The sequence below is a fragment of the Chrysochloris asiatica genome, unplaced genomic scaffold (assembly GCF_000296735.1).
Source record: "Chrysochloris asiatica unplaced genomic scaffold, ChrAsi1.0 scaffold00003, whole genome shotgun sequence".
Classification (NCBI taxonomy): Eukaryota; Metazoa; Chordata; class Mammalia; order Afrosoricida; family Chrysochloridae; genus Chrysochloris; species Chrysochloris asiatica.
This window is the reverse complement of record NW_006408521.1, coordinates 45875866-45881124: the sequence shown is the minus strand read 5'-3', so window position 1 is coordinate 45881124 and position 5259 is coordinate 45875866.

Below are 5259 nucleotides of genomic sequence, written 5' to 3'. Positions count from 1 at the left end.
GGAGCAGCTGGTAGTTTCGAACTGCTGACCTTAAAGTTCGCAGCACGATTCGTAACCACTATACTACCAGAGTTCCCTCATGCCAGCAGTACCAGCCTCTAATTGGCAAGCTGTCTTGGTGACCTAAGGGATGGCCTAGGAATTCCGAGCTGTGGGAGTGTTTTTATGGCTCTAGTCTGGAGCCATGACGAATGACCACAAAGACATTCAGTAGGTGATCACCGAAGACCTATTGTGCACAAAACCCTGTGCCACAATTGTGAACAAGATAAACGAGCTCTTTGAGTTCAGGGAGCCAACATAAAGCAAAGAACACAAATTCATCAATTCATCACAAATAGAGTAACAGTGTGGGACCATTGTTGTTAGGTTCTGACTCATGGCGAGCCTATGTGTGGAGGGTAGAACAACACTGTGGGATTTTTCAGGCTGTCAGCTTTCAGAAAATGATCAGCAGGCATGTCTACCGAGGCACCTCTGAGTGGGTTGGAACCACCAACCCTTCAGCTAGTAGTTGAGTAGTACAGCATGAGGCAGCGACTGGGTTTATACGGTGTGGACAAGGCATTTGTGCTTCAATAACGTGCCAGGCTCTAGGCGCAGCTGAGAGAAAATCCATATGACTGGTGCTCTGGCATAGCAGGTGGGCCCCATCATTCAGGGCCTTGAAGGTTATGAAAGGAGGTTGGACTGTGTTCAAAATGAGTGACAGGCCACAGAAGAGCATTGCAGGGGAATGACTGCATTTGAAGAATAAAAGATGACCATTAATAAGTAGGTTCCCTTGGTGGAGGCGTTACTAAACACCTCAGAGAGTGAGGACACCCCCCAGCCCTGGACTCAACTTGGTTTATGTGTGGATTAAAGCATATGTTCCCTCATTTTCAAAATGGGGAGTGAAGAGATGAAGAAAAAGAGAAGAGATAGACCAAAAAAAAACCAGGGGGAGGGAGGATATACAAGAGAGAAAACACAAAACAATTGAAGACTCAATACTTGCAGATGGAAATTTGAGATTAAATTGAAAAAAGAAAAACTAAAAACTTACTAGTAAATGTCCTTAACAAGAAGGATCATTCTAGCCCACACTTTGTGGGAAAGGCCATGAAGGTCACATAGAAAAGAACCTAAAATTCTATTAGAGTCATTGCCTTGGATGCTTTGATTAGGGTTATATTATTAGGACCTTAGGATCCAAAAACCAAATCCACTGCCATCTAGTTGATTCCGACTCATAGTGACTCTGTATGTTGTTGTTGTGAAGTGCTGTCAAGTCAGTTCTGACTCATAGTGACCCTGTATAGGGTTTCTAAGGAGCAGCTGGTGGGTTTGAACTGCCAATCTTGGGGTTAACAGTTCAGTGCTTATCCTACAGCACCACACCAGGAAACCTGTATAGGGTTTCCAGTGTTGTAAATCTTTCTCTATTAGAACAGAGAACCTCCTTTTACTTTCATAGAATGGCTTGTGGGTTTGAACTGCCAACCTTGTGGTTAGCATCCTAGAGTGCTACCAGGGTTTCTTGTAGGGAAGAATGTTCAAGAGTGATGTTTGAATCCAGTATTCATCCTTTATATTTAGTTGTACAAAAGTGTATACATAGCAGGTACATTCCTATCCTTGTGTTGTTTGTTATGTGCCTTTGAGTCAATTCCAACTCATAACAACCCTATAGAACAGAGTCAACCTGGCCCATAGACGGTAATCTTAATGGGAGCAGATCACCAGGTATATGCTCCCATGGAGCCAATGGATGGATTTGAACCACCGACCTTTCCGTTAGTACCCTAAGTACTTAACCATTGAGTCATAGGGATCCTTGGTCTAGTCATGGTGATGTTGGTGGTTATGTGTCGTGGAGTCGGTTCCAACTCATAGCGATCCTGTACAGGGTTTCCAAAGCTGTAAATCTTTACAGGAGCTGTAAATCTCCTGTGGAATGGCTGGTAGTATCAAACTGCTGACCTTGAGGTTTGCAGCCCAATTCATAACCACTATGCTACCAGAGCTCCTTTGGTATAGTCATACTGACTGTAAAATATTGAAATACTCCATGCTAGTTGGTAATTATTGCCCTGTCCTCAAGGTGCCAACTCTGAGACCATACAGATCTCCCTCAAATCTGACAACGGGATGGTTAACACCTGTCTTATTAAAGGACTTCAAAGAGTTGCTCATTGTCCATTCTGATTGTTCAGTGTCTGTCCCCAGCTGGCTGTATTAGCTTATTCTGGCTACTAGAACAATTTACTACCAATTTAGTGACTTAAAATAACACAAAATTATTACTGTATTGTTCCAAGAAGCTGGTTATATGAAGAAAAATGTGGCATCAGGATTGGGGGAAGACTCATTAACACCCTGTGATATGCAGATGTTACTGCTTTTCTTGCTGAAAGGGAAGAAGACTTAAAATACTGGTGAAGATCAAAGACCACAGCCTTCAGTATGGGTTGCACCTCAAGGTAAGGAAAACAAGATTCTCACCACTGGAGAAATAAATAACATCAAAATATAAATAGAGAGAAGATTGAAGTTGTCAAAGACTTCATTTTGATCAGATCACCACAACATTCATGGAGGCAACGGTAGGCAAATCTACTGCACAAGACCTCTTTAAAGTGTTAAAGAGCAAAGATGTCAGCTTGAGGACTGAGGTGTGCCTGACCCAAGCCATGGTACTGTCAGTAACCTAATATGTATGCGAAAGTTGGACAGTGAATAAACAAGTTCGTAGAAGAAGTGATGCATTTGAGTTATGGCTTTGGACAATATTAAAAGTACCGTGGACTACCATAAGAACAAACCAATCTGTGTTGGAAGAAGTACAGCCAGAATGCTCTTTAGAAGCCAGGATGGACAGACTTCATCTCTCATACTTCAGATATGTTATCAGGAGGGACCAGTTCCTGGAGGAGGACATTATGCTTGGTACAGTGGAAGGTCAGTGAAAAAGAGGAAGACCCCAATGAGCTGGATTGGCACAATGGCAGCAGCAATGGACTCAAGCATAGCAACGATTGTGAGAGTTGTGAAGGACCATGCAGTGTTTCGTTCAAATGTGCTATGATATGGCACCTGATAAAAATAACAGTTACAAATTGTTCTGAAAGTCAGAAGCCTGAAATGAGACTGACTGAGCTAAAATAAAACGTTGGGAGGACTAATCTCCTTCTGGGAGGTCTAGGGAAGAATCTGCTTCCTTGTGACAGCATTGGATCTGTAGTGGTAATCCAGAAGTATCTCCCCATCTCAAGATCTTTAACGCAGTTGTTGGTGTTGTTGTTAAGTGCTGTTGAGTCCGTTTTAACTCATCACAACTGTCCATAGAGTTTCCAAGGAGCAGCTAGATTTGAACTGTCCACTTTGTGGTTAGTAATCCAGTGCTTACCCTTCAGCACCACACCAGGACTCCAATTATATCTGTGAAAATCCCTTTTGCCATGTATGGTAACATAATCATAGATCTCAGAATTAGGATGCAGACAGTTTGGGGGGGACAATATTATTCTACCTACCAGAGTGGTTACATATTTTAAATATCATACCTGAGTATATACAGTAAATAAGCAACATATAATTCTCATCAAAGAAAACTGAATGTGTTACAGTAAAAATTTGAGATATGAGGGGTAAACCTCTGAGTCATATATGAAAAACGTAAAGCAGACCTGTGTCTCAAGAACTTTCTGGAATACTGCATTAAGTGTCATTTCCCTCTCTGCTTTAGTAATGACCAGTGCCAAACAGATTAAATCATTGCAAAGAAGAAAGAGTTGGAGCAATATAGCAAGAAGGAGTGGGAACCACAAAAGACAAGATGGGAGAAAATTAAATACCAATGATATGTCTAAATATTCTGTTGTTGTTAGTGTCATCGAGTTGACTCCGACTCATAGCGACCTTGTGTGGGTTTCCGAGGAGCAGCTGGTGGGTTTGAACTGCTGACCTTGTGGTTCAAAATCCAATGCTGATCCAACAGCACCCCACTCACTAGTAGTCCAAATATCCTTTGAGGTTTTCAGAAAGGAAGAGGCCTGAATGGTGATCCTCAAAAGGCTTTATGTCAGTGAGGACAAGAGCAGGATCCAGAAACTGATGGGTTTTCAGGTACTTGACAATCCTTCTAGGATCAACTTTGTCCTAATCTGGGATACTGAGGAACAGGGAACATGAAAAAAATGGGCAAAGGAAGAAAACGACAACTTGAATGTCCTCTGTAATGTAGTGTCCAAGGAAATACTTAGGATTGGTTTGTGGAGGTTTGGGGGAGAAAGCAAAATGTATACAGGACAATTTGAAGTCTTGGTGGTTTGGTGATAGAATCCTAGCTTTCTCTGGCTAGTGAGCACGTGTGTCTGTCTGCAGGGACTTGTGTGTTGCAGGAAACCCAGGTTCAGTTTCTGGCCTATGACCTCATGTGTCTGTCTTCAGGGATTTGTGTGATGCTATGAGGCTAAGCAGGTTTTAGTAAAGTTTTGAAATTAAGGCAGACTAGGAAGAAACACCTCACAGTCTACTTCCTAAAATTAGTCAGTGAAAGCCCCATGGATTGCAAGGGTCTGATCCGCAGTCGTTCAAAACCGGTAGCACTTAATTCCATAGTGCGTGAGATCACTGTGAGTTGTTGATGTTGTTAAATGCCATCGAGCAGACTCCAGAACCCTATATTCCTGTATAGGGTTCCAGAGGAGCAGCTCGTGGGTTTGAACTGCCAGCCTTGGGGTTTGAAGTCCAGTGCTGATCCAAAGTCCCACACCAAGAGTCCATAAGAACAACAATAAGGGACAGTGTCTCTGCTCTGGGAGAGCAGGAGCCATATCTGATGGGTCTTTTTGATACCAAACATTGCTTTGTACATAGTGGGAGTCAATGTCCCCAAACAAAAAGGCAGACACAACAGTGGACTATGAACTCTATGAGAGACACCTGTTAGTGTTTGTCCTTCTAATTCCCCTGTTCCTGGAACAGTGCCAGGCAGACAGCGGGTGCCCAATAACTCTGAGCTTGATGAATAAATGAAAATGAATGTATGCAAACATTTGGTTTAAACAATAGTCTTAAACATTTAAATGTTATTTTTAGTAGCCAGAAAATGCTGGAAACAATCTTTTGTTCAGAGTATTGGAATCTTCACATGATGTATCAAAGCCCAAACGGACTAATGATTTTAAAGGTCTGTAGGAGAAGCATTGGACTGCTAACCACAAGGTTGGCAATTCAAACCCACTAGCCACTCCTTCAACCAACTCCAATACA